Source organism: Chrysemys picta, chromosome 3, assembly GCF_011386835.1.
Source record: "Chrysemys picta bellii isolate R12L10 chromosome 3, ASM1138683v2, whole genome shotgun sequence".
Lineage (NCBI taxonomy): Eukaryota > Metazoa > Chordata > Testudines > Emydidae > Chrysemys > Chrysemys picta.
In genome coordinates, this window is record NC_088793.1 from 140,847,547 (window position 1) to 140,866,194 (window position 18,648).

The 18,648-nt window shown below is 44.9% G+C and overlaps 1 protein-coding gene across 10 annotated transcripts in view; it reads right to left on the bottom strand.

The window, feature by feature from the left end:
* SMYD3 (SET and MYND domain containing 3) overlaps positions 1-18,648 on the bottom strand; it is a 635,613-nt gene that overhangs the window by 13,761 nt on the left and 603,204 nt on the right. The gene's annotated exons all lie outside the window — the stretch shown is intronic.

Below are 18,648 nucleotides of genomic sequence, written 5' to 3' on the forward strand. Positions count from 1 at the left end.
CTGTGGGTTGAGAGCCACTGAGTGATGGTACTCTGCAGCCCTCTGATTGGTGAAGTGCACTATTTAACCCTGGATGGTGCCCCAAGAAGTGGTCTGGGCAACTATACAGACTTCTGGTCTGCGGCAATTCCAGATGGCACCTTGCTTTCTGATCTCTGAGCTTCAATCCTATCCTGACCCTGACTCTTGCTTTCTGATTCCAGCCTGGTACAGTACTACCTCTGATCTCCAAACCTGGCCTGACTGTGACCCTGACTCTTCCTTATTGAATCTGGCTCTAGCGATCCCTCAACTCCTGCTCATGGATTACCATCTTGTGGCCATCCTTGACATATGGACACCAGCCCAGCTGGGACTGTTAGGCCAGACTGCCTATGCCCCAATCCCTTACATAGGAAGACTTTTCAGTTCTGTAGATTATCAAGTTATGGGACTGCACCTACAGCTGGTGAAAGCCAGCATGGCTTCATTGAAGTCAATGGAACTATGCCAATTAACACCTGCTAAATATATGGCCCGTATTCTAAAAAATGAGATTTCATTATCTTTGCTTCCATAGCTACAAACTACTTTGAAATAATCAACCTCTTTTCCAGTTGAGCCATGATTTTTGCCTGGATGATCTCCGGCAACAATCGCTGACTGTATGCTTTGTGGAGAAGTATTTCCTTTGCTTTGTTCCAAATCTATCTGCTGTTAATTTCTTTGAGGGGCCCCTTGGTGTCCTCATATTATAGGACACCTGTCATAACTATAAAGGGAAGGGTAATAGCTGTCCTGTGTACAGTACTATAAATCCCTCCTGGCCAGAGACTCCAAAATCCTTTTCCCTGTAAAGGGTTAAGAAGCTCAGGTAACCTGGCTGGCATCTGACCTAAAGGACCAATAAGGGGACAAGATACTTTCAAATCTTGGGGGGGGGAAGGCTTTTGTTTGTGTTCTTTGTTTTGGGACGGTGTTCGTTCTCCGGGAATGAGAGGGACCAGACATCAATCCAGGTTCTCCACATCTTTCTAAACAAGCCTCTCCTATTTCAAACTTGTAAGTAAATAGCCAGGCAAGGCGTGTTAGTTTTCCTTTGTTTTTCTCAACTTGTAAATGTACCTTTTACTAGAGTGTTTATCTTTGTTTGCTGTACTTTGAACCTGAGACTAGAGGGGAGTCCTCTGAGCTCTTTAAGTTTGATTACCCTGTAAGGTTAATTTCCATACTGATTTTACAGAGATGATTTTTACCTTTTTCTTTAATTAAAAACCTTCTTTTTAAGAACCTGATTGATTTTTCCTTGTTTTAGATCCAAAGGGGTTTTGGATCTTGATTCACCAGGAGTTGGTGGGAGGAAGGAGGGGGGATGGTTAATTTCTCCCTGTTGTAGATCCCAAGGGGGGGTTGGAACTGATTCACCAGGAGTTGGTGGGAGGAAGGAGGGGAATGGTTAATTTCTCCTTGTTTTAAGATCCAAGGGGTTTTGGATTTGTTTTCACCAGGGATTTGGTGAGGGTTTTTCAAGGCTTCCCAGGGAGGGAATCCATTGATGGTGGCAGCCGAACCAGAGCTAAGCTGGTAGTTAAGCTTAGAAGTTTTTCACGCAGGCCCCTACATTTGTACCCTAAAGTTCAAAGTGGGGATCTCAGTCCTGACATCCTCATATTATAGGACACCATAAAATAAAAAAGCAAGGACTGTTTTGTTTTAGCTATGCACTTCATTTTCTTTAATACTGTACCACAATCAAATCCACTCAATTCTTCCCCTTTCCTGGCTAAATAATCAGAGCTTTTGCATTCTCTTGTGAGTTTAGCTAGCGCTTGGTATTGAAAATAGAGAGCATCTATACTCACTATCATTTCTGATGCTTTACAATTTAAAACAGATTAATAGATTTGCACTATTTTCTGTAATTCAATTTGCGGGGCTCACATTTGCACCTCTGTCTTCAGTCTGATGTGATTTAAAACTCTCAGGATTTATAAACCCTGAAATGAGGGTTTATAATGGAAATGTTAAAAGACCTTTTAATTCGGTGACACTAAGGGGTGGTGCTACACATGGTTTTAATTTGTTCTCTAACGTCTCTTGTCAGTTAAGTAAATACAACAGCATAGGAGACATGAAGCAGTTTTAGGATCTCTAGCAACAGAGAGAGAATTAATAATGAGCTACCAGGCTACAGGAAATATGATGAGCAGAATGCAGAGGTGCCAGCATCAGCCTTTTGAAGGAAATGTATTATCTAAAGCTGGTGGAATTCATTGTAAATAAATTATCCAACAAGTTTGACCTAATTTTCTGTTTTGACTCGATCTTTATTTCTTTGACTATACTCATTATTCATATGATTTCAACAAAACAGTTCACCAAATTTCAACCTATGGGTTGTTTGTAAACTGTTCTCAACTATTTGCTCTTTGTTATATGATGTGTGATTGGTCACCTAAGTCACATTTTTTCTGCTCCTTGATTGGATGGCTGAAATTTTTTAAACAAGAGAATTATGGGAAACATATTTTCAGCATAAATTTAAGGCGAAATAACGATTTGTGCTAAAATACATGAAACGTGTGATATCTATTATCATGTCCAGAAATGAATCAGTGGTTGTGTGAATACTCAAACAACAAATTCTATGACCCCCAACAATAAAAATAGTCTGAACTATATTCAGTCATAGATTTGAAGGCCAGAAGGGACCATGATCATGCAGTCCTCCTACGCAACACGGGCCATAGAATTTCACCTGGTAATTCCTGCATCAAGACCAGTAACTTGAAGTTGAAGTAGAACATATATGGAAATAGTCTTAACTCACTTTTTTATATAATTCAACCAACCAGTTCTAGTGCTTTTAACATAATTTAACCAGCCCCATGTAAGAGGATTGCCTGGCAGCTAGTGTAGAAATGGCACTGGCATGGAATGTAGAAACAGTCTCTCCACCAGTCTATTGACTGGAGAGTTCAGCAAGTGCCATCTTCAAAGTCGAAAGAAAATATGCAGGGAAATATTTTTGAAACAGGACTAAAGCATTTTGCTTTGTACTTTAAATGGTAAGGGCAGAACATAATCCTCAAGATTCCCCTATGGAAGCCCTCAAAAGCAGTACCAACTAGCATACTTATAGTGTCTGTGTTTGGGAAGCAGGGCTCAGGACTATCTCCTTTTTTAAAGTCTTTTTCTTTCTAGCTTTTTTAATTTCATTTTGTTCTTAACAACATCGCATTTATCAGGTAAGATTAAACTCCTTCAGGACGTGACATTACCCTAACCCTCTATGTGGCAGGCCTGTCATTTTGGAGTAGAAGACTGAAACCTTCACCTGGGGGAGAGCTGATATACTCCAGCTGCCCTGAAATGTTTATTGTCCGTTTTATTCCCCTATCACAGTGTCTTGCTGAAACGATAAGAACAGCAGTGAACAATTTAATGCAGGCATCACCCTTGTTTTAATCTTTCCCAAGCTTGACCTCTGTAGATTAAGAGTGTGAAATTGGCCCCTTGGCACCAGGAGTCAGGATTTCCTAGTGCTAATTGCTAGTGTAATGCCCGAGTGACATGCCTAGCAGCTCCACCAGCACTCAGAAAGAATGAAAGGGAAAATATCGTAAGATTTTTGCCCTTTAAAATCTCCCACATAATGAAGCAGTGAATGGTGACTTGCTGCTATATTACTGTTACACCTAGATTCGGGCCCCACTATGCTAAGCACTATACAAGTACAGAATGAGAGAGTCCCTGCCCTGAAGAAATGGGAAACTGAGGCACAGAGAAATTAAGTGATTTGTCTCAGGTCACAATAGGAAATCTCTGGCAGAGCCAAGACTTGAACCTACATCTCCTGACTGAGCCCCGAGCCAGTGTTTTAACCACAAGACCATCCTTTCTGCATGCAGACTGCCTGAGTCTCATTTAGCCAAAGGCTGTTTTACACAATTCTGGCAGCGCAAAAGGGCCTTAATGGGATTCTAAATGTAATTTACGCCTTCTTTACACTGCTATAATGATGTACAGCAGCCTTAGTGGAAATGAAAATCAGGCCCAGAACATTCAGTTTAGAAACTCTTGTGCCAAATCCTGAACTTCTTTTTGTTCCTTCAATGGGACTTTTGCCTGAGTAGGAAGTTCAGGATTTGGCACTACTAAATTATGGATCAAAATTCCCCTTCATCATATACAGATCTGGCAATGTCCCACTACACCTTGTTTCACTAATTTAACTAACACGACCACATAATCAAATGCAGGCCCAAATCAACTGAAGTCACAAGAAACATTAGCTACCCATTGAATAAATTATTTTCCTCAGTCCTTTGGTCTTTTTGCTGTGCTCCACATGCTGATCATTTGTATCAGATTAATCAAATGGATAGCATCTCAGGTGTTGGCTCTGCTAAAATGTGAATTACAACTTAACTAAATGGCAAATCAGACACAAGTAATATCTACTGCAATTTTCACTTTCATTCTCCATCCATCTCACTCACCAATTTAGAATCCTAACACTGCAGCTGAGCTGCCCTGCCCCCAAGCTGTCAGTCTACAGTGTCCACTTTGAAAGCTCTGCCTTTTCCTGGCGTCAAGCTATTGATTTCAGATCTCAAGGAGAGAAGATGCTGATTCAGAGCTGGCAGTGGGGCATGGTTTTCCAGAGATCGTCATGCATGTCCTGCTTGATCCCTGAGGAGTCCTTACAGCACCCCCACATTCAAATTCCTGCCTTGTGGCTACTATCTTTCTGGCTGAGGTGGGCAGGCTGGGCCTGGTCAGTGTCTCTCACTTATTTTGAACAGTGCCAGGCATTCATTTCTTCCAGTTGATGAGCACATTGCTTCAGTCCCCTAATAGCCAGAAAAGCAAGAGACCAGGATGGCAAAGTGAATGCATCTCCCACAGGACAGGGGATTACTACAGGGCCCACTAAGTCAACAATGTAGCAGCCTATTTCATAATCTTTGTACCAAAGGGGGGGGGGTGTCAAATGGAAAGTAAAGAAGAGTGGGAGAAAATGGCGGGGGGGGGGGGGAGAGTAGGAAAAAGGATCAAGAAAAAGAACGGTAAAGCTAGAGTAAAAGATAATAAATGAGCAGGGGGAGAGGGAGCTAAATTACAAGAGGAAGATGTACACTGGAGACAGCATAATTTTGTGACAGTGACCTTGGCATTCATTAGCTTCTCCGATGGTAAATCAATGAGCAGACACCCATCTTCCACTCTAAGTACGTTACAGCCCCTTGGCGTACAATTAAAAGGCTGACCGTAGGCACAAGTCATGCAAGCTTGGGCCCCTGCATTATTGTGAGCGAACCATGGACTCGCTCTCACCTTTTGCAGCCTGCCCTGACCTTGGCATTTCCAGTGACAGCTACCCCAGGCATACCGGGTCACATTCACTGTCATTAAATTTAACAGGACTGTTCCATAGAGTTTGTGTTAAAGTTCAGATATCTGGTTACTCAGCAGTGGTCTTGGTTCTAGAGGCCTTTTCAGAAGAAATGCATTTTAGAGGAGAGACAGAAGGTGTGGCAGAGTGCACAGAGGTGGCTCTAGACATATGGAGTCATGCGGAAACAGGATGTGGAGACAGGGAGAAGGATGCAACAGAGACAAGAAGTGAGACGTATTGATTGGACAGAGCCCACGGTGGGTTGGAAATTAGTTTGGTTTTCAGGATGCTCTGAGGCCATATTCTCAGCTGATATAAATTGACATTTTACAGCAGCTGGAGCTCTGGCCCCTAATATTGCATAAAATCATATTGAAATGACATTGATGGTGTACATGTATCTTGAGTTTAGAAAGCACATTTTATATTAAATTAAAAACAACAGTATCAGCACTCACTTCCACTGGTCGCTGTTCTCAATACAAATGTGAAAAGAGCGGTCTCCTGAATGTGTGCAACAGACCAGCTAGAACAAAGATCTCTTCTAGCGAATGGTCAGCAACAGTGACAAATTTTGAGTTCAACAATTCTCATACAACAGGGATAATATTTCATGCTAACCGTAACACGGAGGATGCATGTCTAATTTGTGTCATGATGTTAGAAGACTTAGAAAACCCTAGGAAACCCTGACAACTGCAGTCAGGAATCCCTTCTGATGACTAGACCAGTGGCCAAACTTCTGGAAGCCACATCTACTGCATCCACTACAGCCTGGAGGGCTACCTTTGCCATTAGCTTCCCCTTATTTAACAGAGACTGAAATTAGGCCCTGTCTTCTGTGGGAAGATTGTCTGTGAAGTCCGCAAACCCGGACTAGGTATTAAAATTGTATTTCGCTAACAATGCTTGGTAGTTAGCAACATGAAATTTTAGGCCTGTGGAGGAAAAGACCTTTCTCCGCATGTGGTCCAGTTTCTTAGAGCCTTTGTCTGCCAGGGTGGCCTTTTGATAGTGCAACTGAGCCCATTCAATAGTTGCCTGTACCACCAGCAAATTGGGGGCAGAATGGAAAATAACAATTCAGCTCCTTTGGTTTGAACAAAATACCATTTCTTGGCCTTTTTTGATGTAGGAGCACAGGATGCTGGAGTGTGCCATACCACTTTAGCCAGTTCTAGTATGGCCTAGAGGGCCACCTTACTTGGTCCCTGCAGCTGCAAGATGTCCAGGAGCTGATGTTGAGAGGCCTGGACCTCCTCTGATGGGATCCGTAGGTCACTGGCCACTCTTTATAATGACTCCTGGTACTGGCGATAGTCAGAAGGAGCAACTGCTTCATCCGGAGATGAAGAAGAGGTACCTGTCAGAACCAGTGGATCTGGTTCCACCCCTTCCTCTTCATACACCGACAGAACCAGCTGGTGAGATAGAGAGGAGAGGTGCAACTTCTGAAAGCCACTTCTGGACGCATGCCATAATGATCCCAAAAAGGCCAGAAAGAGGGGTCGATCAGTTGCGGGGGAACCCAAGGAAATCAGTAGCAATAGTCGGGGGGGAGGGGTCATACCTGGTGGAATGGCAGGTGTAACCCTTCAACTGTCTGTCAGGGGTCAACTGCCTCTGTGGAGATACCAGTGCAGCCACCTCCTCTGATTCCTCTGAATCAGAGAACTGCTCCATCAGTAGCGGCAGTGCCATAAGTACTGCAGCGGTCCTGCCAGATGGTTGGAGGTGAGATGGTTCCTGGGACAGTGATGTAGACTCCTCCTCTGGAGAAAGGACATCCCTCAGGAGGGCTGAGCCAGAAAGAAGTGGAGACTGTGGATAAGGGAGGAATATATTCTCCAATATTCTGATAGTCTTGGTATGCCCTGCTGTCTGAGGGGTTCCCATAGTTAAGTCTGATGGATCCGATGCATCTGCAATGATTGGACAGTCTTTAGAATGGATGAGGCAGTACTGACTATGGGTCTGAACCAGCACTTGTAGATGGAACCAGTGAATGTCTGTCTTTATGCTTCGGCACCAAGGTGACCGACGCAACCGACAGATCTTTCTTTTTATGCATCTTGCTCTCCAATCAGGGGGTCTTTATTAGAGCCGGTTCCTTAGGTTCTGTTTGTGACATCTCACCCGACCTGGACTGGCTTAGGGAGGAAGAACATTTCTTATGGACAGTCCTCAATGGGAATCTGTCCTTGCACCGATGAGAATGCCCTTTACTGTCATGGCTCCACTCCAAGGCACATGCTTAGAGGGGCACTATTAGGTAGTTGAGGCTGATGTACAGGGGGGTCTCCCTGGCCTGGATAGAGAGGAGCTTCATAGCCTTCTCCATTAGGTGCTTCTACAGGTGAAGCTCGCAGGTTTCTCAAGTTGTGGGTGGGAAGGAGCGACAGATACTGCACTTTGCATAGATATGTGCCTCACCCAGACAGTACAGGCAGTGTTGATGTTTGTCACTGATGGAGAAGGATCAAGGGCAGAAGATGCAGTTCTTGAATCCCAGAGCTAGGGAGGGGTTCCCCAACTGGGGAGAAAGAAATACTCTATACTATACTGTACACTTTTAAACTACTACTAGGAGAATATACTTATTTACACATGTTTTCCTTATAGGTAATGGAGATATCCCATCTCCTAGAACTGGAAGGGACCTTGAAAGGTCATCGAGTCCAGCCCCCTGCCTTCACTAGCAGGACCAAGTACTGATTTTGCCCCAGATCCCCAAGTGGCCCCCTCAAGGATTGAACTCACAACCCTGGGTTTAGCAGGCCAATGCTCAAACCACTGAGCTATCCCTCCCCCCCATCGTAATGCAACGATGTGAAGGAGGACACAATTCCAATTCAGGCCCTGTCGTAGTAAGATGGCACTAGAGAGACATCAACCAGCACTGCCTGTTATACCCTTGGTTGAGCATATGAGGAGAGCTACTGCACATGTGTGGGCCAATGGATACTGCTTCGAAAAATTTCCAGATTCAGGTGCATGGCACGCATGCCTACCCATGTGTGGAAAACACATAGGGACCATCACTCAAAGAAGAAGAAGAGCATCTGAATTATGACCCAGTATAACATTACAATATAAATGCAGGTAAACAGATTACAAAGCCCTGAAGGAAATGACAGTTTTTTAGCTGCTGGTGGAAGAGGTTGAAATCTCAAGCTTAGAAGCCGATATTGTAAAATGAGGAAGCATAGTATTGTTTTCAAAGAAAATATAATCCACACCTCTGTTTTCTATATGGGAAAATAGGTGACATCTGCCCATGCACTAATCTTTAAATAATCCTCCCCCATTTCTCCTAGGCAACGAATAATGGGCCTTATCCTCAATTAGTGTAAATCAGCACTGAGGTCAATAGAATTATGTTGATTTACAACAACTGAGTATTCTGGTCCCACAGTCATACATAACACTATTTTATTTCTTGTCACAAGGTCAACTCTTGCCTTCACTCCAATTCAGTGTTGCCAGCTTCAATTGCCGGATTCTCCACTTCTCCAACATGAATTTTCTCCCTTTCATCACTCCTCCCCTTATGAGTAGGAAAAGCTTCCAGTCAAAAATCCATAAAACTGCCACTTTATCCTCCTTTGTGACCCTCCTCAAAACCCACTCTTCTATCATGCAAACAGGAAACTGCAGCCTGCTAATAGGTTTCAAAGTAGCAGCCGTGTTAGTCTGTATCCGCAAAAAGAACAGGAGTACTCGTGGCACCTTAGAGACTAACAAATTTATTTCAGCATAAGCTTTCGTGGGCTGCAGCTCACTTCTTCAGATGCATAGAGTGGAACACACAGATGGAAGATATTTATACATACAGAGAACATGAAAAGGTGGAAGTACGCATACCAATTTAAGAGGCCAATCAATTGAGATGAGCTATCAGTAGCAGCAGAAGAAAAAACTTTGAAGTGATAATCGAGATGACCCATAGAAGGTGTGAGGAGAACTTAACATGGGGGGTGGGGGGGAGAATTCAATTAGTGTAATGATCCAACCATTCCCAGTCTCTGTTTAGGCCTAAGTTAATTGTGTCTAATTTGCATATTAATTCGCGTTCAGCAGTCTCTCTTTGGAGTCTGTTTTTGAATTTTTTTTGTTGCAAAACTGACACCTTCAAGTCTGTCACTGAGTGATTAGAGAGATTGAAGTGTTCTCCCACTGGTTTTTGAATGTTATGATTCCTGATGTCAGATTTGTGTCCATTTAATTCTTTTGCATAGAGACTGTCCAGTTTGGCCAATGTACATGGCAGAGGGGCATTGCTGGCACATGATGGCATATATCACATTGGTAGATGTGCAGGTGAACGAGCCCCGATGGTGTGGCTGATGTGGTTAGGTCCTATGATGGTGTCACTTGAATAGATATGTGGACAGAGCTGGCATCGGGCTTTGTTGCAAGGATAGGTTCCTGGGTTAGTGTTTTTGTTGTATGGCGTGCGGTTGCTGGTGAGTATTTGCTTAAGGTTGGGAGGCTGCCTGTAAGCGAGGACTGGTCTGTCTCCCAAGATCTGTGAGAGTGAGGGATCATCTTTCAGGATAGCTTGTAGATCTTTGATGATGCGCTGGAGAGGTTTCAGTTGGGGGCTGAAGGTGGCGGCTAGTGGCGTTCTGTTATTTTCTTTGTTGGGCCTGTCCTGTAGTAGGTGACTTCTGGGTACTCTTCTGGCTCTGTCAATCTGTTTTTTCACTTCAGCAGGTGGGTATTGTAGTTTTAAGAATGCTTGATAGAGATCTTGTAGGTGTTTATCTCTGTCTGAGGGATTGGAGCAAATGCGGTTGTATCTTAGAGCTTGGCTGTAGACAATGGATTGTGTGGTGTGTCCTGGATGGAAGCTGGAGGCATGTAGGTAAGTATAGTGGTCAGTGGGTTTCCGGTATAGGGTGGTGTTTATGTGACTATCGCTTATTAGCACAGTAGAGTCTAGGAAATGGACCGCTTGTGTGGATTGGTCTAGGCTGAGGTTGATGGTGGGATGGAAATTGTTAAAATCATGGTGGAATTCATCGAGGGCTTCTTTTCCATGGGTCCAGATGATGAAGATATCATCAATGTAGCGCAAGTAGAGTAGGGGCCTTAGGGGACGAGAGCTAAGGAAGCGTTGTTCTAAGTCAGCCATAAAGATGTTGGCATACTGTGGGACCATGCGGGTACCCATAGCAGTGCCGCTGACTTGAAGGTATATATTGTCCCCAAATGTGAAATAGTTGTGGGTGAGGACAAAGTCACAAAGTTCAGTCACCAGGTTTGCCGTGATGGTATCGGGGATGCTATTCCTGATGGCTTGTAGTCCATCTTTGTGTGGAATGTTGGTGTAGAGGGATTCTACATCCATAGTGGCCAGGATGGTGTTTTCTGGAAGATCACCGATAGATTGTAGTTTCCTCAGGAAGTCAGTGGTGTCTCGAAGATAGCTGGGAGTGCTGGTAGCGTAGGGCCTGAGGAGAGAGTCCACATAGCCAGACAATCATGCTGTTAAGGTGCCAATGCTTGAGATGATGGGGCGTCCAGGATTTCCAGGTTTATGGATCTTGGGTAGCAAATAGAATACACCTGGTCGGGGTTCTAGGCATGTGTCTGTACAGATCTGTTCCTGGTTTTTTTGCAACAAAAAAAACTTCAAAAACAGACTCCAAAGAGAGACTGCTGAACGCGAATTAATATGCAAATTAGACAATTAACTTAGACCTAAACAGAGACTGGGAATGGTTGGGTCATTACACTAATTGAATTCCCCTCCCTCCCCCCCCATGTTAAGTTCTCCTCACACCTTCTATGGGTCATCTCGATTATCACTTCAAAGTTTTTTTCTTCTGCTGCTACTGATAGCTCATCTCAATTGATTGGCCTCTTACAATTGGTATGCGTACTTCCACCTTTTCATGTTCTCTGTATGTATAAATATCTTCTGTTTGTGTGTTCCACTCTATGCATCTGAAGAAGTGAGCTGCAGCCCACGAAAGCTTATGCTGAAATAAATTTGTTAGTCTCTAAGGTGCCACAAGTACTCCTGTTCTTTTAGCCTGCTAATAGTTAGGCAGGAGGAGAGCTGTGATTACTGCCCCTGACTGGCTAAGAATTGGGCACCATCCCCGCCCATCTCCATCCCACACCTCACTCTGCCTCCTTGTTTTATCTACCTTTTCTGTTCGTCTTTCACACTGTAAGCTCACTGGGGCATGGCCTGTCATTTGCTGTATGTTTGTACAGTGCATAGCCCAATGGGGCCCAATCTGATTTGCCTCTGGGCTCTTCCACTGTACAAATGTTAAATGATAATAATTTTTAAATATGATATTTAAACATTAACTATGAGGGGGAGGGATAGCTCAGCGGTTTGAGCATTGGCCTGCTAAACCCTGGGTTGTGAGTTCAGTCCTTAAGGGGGCCACCTAGGGATCTGGGGCAAAATCAGTACTTGGTCCTGCTAGTGAAGGCAGGGGGCTGGACTTGATGACCTTTCAGGGTCCCTTCCAGCTCTATTAAAAAAAAAAAAAAAGATTTACAAGAGATCAGGATTTTGGGATTCCATGCAGGGAATGGCAGCAAGTGCCAGATTCTGTGAGGTGCTGAACACCCTTTAACTCACATTGATGTCAATGGTGAAGGTTGTCCAGCACCTCACAGGTCTGTGCCCCAACTATGCATTGTTCCAATGACTTTGTTATGGACTTCCACAATTCAAATTCAATAATGCAGCAGGAAATTGATTGAAAGGATATGAAAATTTCTAATATGCTTTTATAGTGTGCACTCGCCACTAGAGTGCCCCCTCATGTCAGCACACAGCGTTGCTGGGACTCTTCCTCTCTAGCACCTCCTTGTATTCTAGTTCTGCAACAGTCTGCCAGCTCCATAGCCTATTCCGTGGCTCTCAAACTTTCCAGACGACTGTACCCCTTTCAGGAGTCTGGTTTGTCTTGCGTACCCCCAAGTTTCACCTCACTTAAACTTAAACTACTCGCTTACAAAATCAGACATAAAAATACAAAAGTGTCACAGCACACACTTACTGAAAAATCGCTTACTTTCTCATTTTTAACAAATAATTATAAAATAAATCAATTGGAATATAAATACTGTACTTGTATTTCAGTGTATAATATATAAAGCAGTATAAACAAATCATTGCCTGCATGAAATTTTAGTTGGTACTGACTTTGCTAGGGCTTTTTATGTAGCCTCTTGTAAAACTAGACAAATATCTAGATGAATTGATGTACCCCCTGGAAGACCTGTGCATACCCCAGGGGTACATGTATCCCTGGTTGAGAACCACTGGCCTAGTCTTCCGGCCAGGTCAGCTCTCAGTCCAGTCCACTTCTGGGGTTAACAGAAAACAAATTAAATCTTAACTCAAAATTGCCACCTGGGCATTAAAGTCCATGATATAAACACTGATCCTTCATAGAGATCCAAGACCAGTGTTGCCAAGGGTAAGCCCCTGACTTGGCCAGGTTACTTTGGTTAGGGCAGGGAGAACCTTCCTACCCTCCTGGCTTCACCCAGAACTGGGCCCTAACAGAAGCAGCCAGCCCTTTTTATCTGGCCTGCTCAGCTTTGATTGGCCTTCTGCTGTTTCAGTCCTTCTAGTTACTGGAGGACCAACTCTCATTGGTTCCGCCTGCAGCTGATCATTGGAGGCCCCTCTAGGCAACCCGGGTAGGTCTGAATTTACTACTCTTCCCTTCCAGCCGGTCAAATGCCTGGTATACCCCATTATACATTACCTAGTGAAAAAAACATCTTGAATGTATATGTACTGTACTTTGAAGACATAGGGCATAGCCACCAGTATGCTTTGTCTGTTTTGTACTGCTCCAGCAATGCAAAGACGTCATAAGTCTTGCTTCACCATGCAGTTAAACTGGGTTTGCAGCTGTTTTGCATCATCAGAGCAGTGCAATGCAATCAGAGAATACTGTTGGTCTGACCTGAAAAGAGCAATATAAGTGCTAAGTAAGTATATTCTATTATAATTATTCATTATGTTATTAGTATAAGTATATTTTCATCTGTTTGGCATTAAATCCTTGTTTGGCTTAAAAACATTTATCAGCACTGCTAACAGCTGTGCTTCCATTTAAAAACACTATCGGGGAAAATGTTTATTAACCTTTTTGTTGGTACAAAATCAAAATAAACTGAAAAATACGACATTACATCTCCTTTGAAAAATCATATAATAGAATAATAGCAGAGAGCACAAGTTGTCTGTGCAGATATTAATGTTCTATCACGTCAGTGTTATAATATAATTTGCTTGGAAAAAAGTCGTGAAAATAGCAGTTTGTTTACTGTTGCACTATTTCTGCAATGTGCTATTCTATTTTTATTACTTTATATGCTTCTGACGCTGCACAACTCGGCTGAGTTGTTATTTGAGGATGTCTCTGTGCTTATCCCTTTGACTCTGAATCCTTAACAGACTAGAAAGTGCTTTTATATTTAAATTTATGAAAAAAAGACAAGAAGAGTTCATCATGATTCCTGAGAAAGTGAACAGTCTTCCAGAATAATTTTCCTATATGGCATTATCATCCATCCTATCTCACTTTCAATATAGATGGCTTTACACAGATCTCATGTGAAATGACATTATTGCAGTCGATGATCCTAGATGTACAGCAAAGCATTCAGCCAATCATGGTACATGGTGATAGGGTGACCAGACAGCAAATGTGAAAAATCAGGACGGAGGTGGGGGGTAATAGGAGCCTATATCGGGATTGTCCCTATAAAATCGGGACATCAGGTCATCTTACATGGTGAGCAACTTAGTGCCAGATTGTGATGGGCCCTGCACTAGTGCACGAGGTGGGGAAGAAGATGCAAGGAGCTTTCCCTCACCCCTTACACAGGGACCAGCCCCAGTGCATTGCACCAAGCTTGCTAACTGTGTGCAGAGAGGAATTCACTGTGCACCTGTTTAACTAGAACATCCTCTTCATTTTGAGACATGCTGTTTTTCTTTCCCTTCTTGAGTTAACCCCCCGCTTTCCCATCATAACTACTAATGTGGCACTTCTTCTTTGGCTACGAGGCCTCCTGAATTTGATATTAATGCCACTTTATCAACCAAATATGAAGAGTTACAGAAGAAGGGGGGTGGGTGGGAACAGAGTGGCAGCCAGAAGCTGAGAATGAGTGACACAGGATGGATCACTTGATGATTATCTGTTCTGTTCATTCCCTCTGGGGCACCTGGCATTGGCCACTGTCAGAAGACAGGATACTGGGCTAGATGGACCTTTGGTCTGATCCAGTATGGCCATTCTTATGTTCTTATGACCAGCATGGCACTGGAAATGCTCAGAGGTGGATTTACCATGAAACAGTGCGGTGGCTTTGGCAGGGGCAACTCTAGGCACCAGCAAAGCAAGCACATGCTTGGGGCAGCCCATTTGCAGGGGCAGCACGATCCAGCATGGGAGCTGAGAACCAACAGGGGGCCCTGGGAGCTGTAATTCCTTGGTTAGCTCCCTGCCTATAGAGCCAGCCCTGGAGCAGGGAAAGAACTACATTTCCCAGCATTCACTTGGCCACTACCAACAGGAAAGAGGGGGAGGGAGGGAGGTAGCTGAGACCTCATGCTGCAGCCTGCTGTGAATGGAGAGCTGCACTATGAGTAGGGATACCATATTTTAACATTGAAAAAATAGGACACTCCACAGGGAGGGAGGGTAGCCCCACCCTGCCACCATCCATTCCCTCCGACTGCCCCCCACAGAAACCCCAACCCATCCAACCCGCCCTGCTCCCTGTCCCCTGATCACCCCTGCCCCTAACTGCCCCCCCCAGGACCCAACCCCCTATCTAAGCCTTCCTTCTCCTTGTCCCCAACTGCCCCCTCCTGAGACACCCCCCCAACTTCTGCCCTAGGACCCCACCCCCTACCTGTCCCCTGACAACCCCCCAGGACTCCCATGCCTATCCAACCACTACCTGTCCCTGACTGCCCCCCAAACCCCTGATCCATCTAACCCCCCCCTTCTCCCTGCCCCTGACTGCCCCCCCGAACCTCCGCCCCATCCAACCCCCCAGCCCCCATACCGTGCCACTCAGACCAGCGTGTCTGGCTCCGCGCAGCGCCAGACACACTGCTGCATACATGCTACCGTGCTTCCCCGTGGAGCCACAGCCCCCCCAGCACCTGCCTTCCAGATTTGAACACCTCAAAATTCAGGAGTGCTCAAGCTCAGTTTGGGCAGTTGTTACTTAATTTCTCCCAAATCAAATATACTGATCCACTGTAACTTGCTGTAGAAAAAGTAGGATAAAATTGAGCAAGAAATGCTTCCCAGTGGTTATTAGGACTGGAATTGCTATTTTCAACAGTCATTGCCTTGTTTGTTTGTTTGTTTAAAAGGAAGACAGTGATATTGCATTGGCAAATTCCCCATAGAAAGAAAGAGTGGAATAAAAGAATAATAAAGGCACCTCAACTTTTCCTCATTTATGGAGGACAGTCTTATAATATGCATCCAGATATCCTCCAATCACACAAGCTGAAAATTGTTCCACTTTACTGCAGTTCTGTAACCATGCGGGAACCAATCATGTCTGTGTTCTGTGCACATCTAAAATTCCTGCTGAATGACTTGCCGTGGGAGCGAGTTACCAGTGACCCAGGGCTGCGGCGGAAGGAGGGTGCAGGTGGGGGTGGGAGAGAGCCCAGGGCTGGGGCGGCAGGAGGTGTGTGTGTGGGGGCAATGGTGGGGGGGAATGAGGGAGCCCAGAGCTGGGGTGGCAGAGGGTGTGTGGGGGGGGGGAGAGCCCAGGGCTGGGGCAGCAGGGGGGTGTGGCGAGGAGCCATGGGCTGGGACGGGGGGCAGCCAAAAATGTTTTTGCTTGGGGCAGCAAAAAACCTAGAGCCAGCCCTGCGCTTTGGGAACCGCACCACTCAAGGTAAGCACCACCCCCCTGACCCCTCCCATACCCCAACCCCCTGCCCCAGCCCAGAACCCGCACCCAAACTTCCTCTGAGAGCCCAACCCCCCTGCCCCAATCAACATACCTCACTTTATTTTCATTTACTTCCTATTTCTTATAACATAGGAGGAGGATGTAGAAAATAAGAATGAAAAATGGTGATGGAGGAGATAAGAGATAATGTTCTTTTCCTTGGCTGGGTCCTGAGGGGGGGGCCCCGAAAATGAAGCTGTGCACAGGGCCTCACTAACTCTAAACCCGCCACTGGAAATACTGAAAGCCAATGGGATGTAATGGGAGTGTGAAGAAGACTGTAGGACTGGGCAGGACAAATGTGGAAGAAGAGGGGCATGAATGGATAAGGGTCAAGTGGGAGTGAGAAACAATGCCAGGGACTAATTTAGGTGAAAGTCTGAAGTGGGACTGAGGCAGGGTGTGCCAAGGATAACAACAGGAGCAAAGAGGGAAGCTGAGAATTGGATAAAATGGGAGACCACACTAGAAAGAGGAGAGGAGTCTGGGAGTTGGACAAAGATTGGATGGGGGAATTGGTGGGTGTCTACAGTGGGAGAGCTGAACCCTGTAGAGGAAGGGGGTGCTAAAGAATGAACCGGAGGTTGGATGGGAACAGCAGAGGGAAAAGGAACAGGTAGGCAACTTTGTGTAGAAAGGGAACAAGGAAAGAGAGAGGGAGAAGAGGGGGTAAGTTTCCCAAATCTAAACCAGGTTTGAGTTCAGTTTTGGGGATGGGCAAAGGTTCAGCACATTCTTATTTTGTCCAAATCAGTTTGCCCACCTTGTTTCAAATTGGCTGCTGAGCTCAGGCCTGCTGTGAAGCCTGCTGTGCTGTCCTTTGATATCAGAGTAGCTAAGCCCTTTTCTTTCTATTTTATTAAACAAACAATCATAGTCCTTGCAATGGGGTTTTTATATCAGAATATTCTGTGAAACGAGTTCAGTGTGTAACCTGCATATCTGAAACAGCCGTGACTTGCATTATTTTTACTGACAGCCCAGCATTTTTACTGACACAAAAAATGACTCTTAAGCCCTGTCCAATGATCACACTCCCCCCGCCCCCCCACAATAAATGGAAGATGTAACACACCACTCCCCTGAATAAAAACAAACAAAAACACGTAGGCCTGAATGCTCAACTGTGCTGAGTTCACTCTCAAGGCTGCTGAGAGGGGTAGGGCAGGTGACTGTAAGCTTCCCTCATCCTGGGGCTGGCCAAAGGAATGCTCTAAATCAGTGCTTCTCAAAGCCAGTCCGCCGCTTGTTCAGGGAAAGCCCCTGGCGGGCCGGGCCGGTTTGTTTACCTGCCACGTCCGCAGGTTCAGCCGATCGCGGCTCCCACTGGCCGCAGTTCACCACTCCAGGCCAATGGGAGCTGCAGAAAGGGCGGCCAGCACATCCCTCAGCCCGCACTGCTTCCCGCAGCTCCCATTGGCCTGGAGCGGCGAACCGCGGCCAGTGAGAGCTGTGATCGGCCGAACCTTTGAGAACCACTGCTCTAAATTATGCTGACAGCATCAGTCATAGTGTTCTGACCTCCAGTCCCCTTCCCTCCCAACCCAACGTGTTTCCATTGTGTAGTGGCGAGCAGATAGAGTTGGCTACCTTTGCTTTACACTACCCACAGATTCCCCTATGTCCTTATTAATAATAATTATTTGTGACATGTTTCCATACACTTATTGCCTATGTACATGAACAGGAATGTGAAGGTCTAACTTCAGTCATGCACATTTGGGTATTTTGGTCTTAATCGCTCCATGCCTCAGTTTCCCCATCTTTAAAATGAGGATATTTATCTACCCCACAGGGCTGATATGAGACTTAATTAATTATGTTTGTACAGAGCTTTGCGTGCTTCGGGTGGAAGATGCTGTAGCAGTTCAAAATAGCAGCAGCAGTACTAATCAGAAATGATAATTTAAAAAAAAATTATGCAATTATAATGCAGTGGCTGAACCAAGACCAGCTGTCTTATTTGGAGAACTTGGACTTGCATGCAGTCATTTAGCTGGATAGAAAATTTCCTCCATTGCCCACATGGAATTTCTCTGCAAACTCTTTGAAAGAGTCTTAGGGAATTAAAAAAACTGGAGAAAGAAGAGGGGGAGGGGAAATCACACTTCGCAAAGGAAGAAAGGGGATCTGTCAAGCACAGTAATAGTCTTCAGTAATCCCTCCTGGGTTCTAAAGTGCTGTCTGAAATACTTATTCCTGCAAAGGATAGATTTATCCAGATAACTCCACTCTCTTGCCACATGGCAAATAGGAGCTGTGCAGTCAGTAGTTCAAGAGACTGA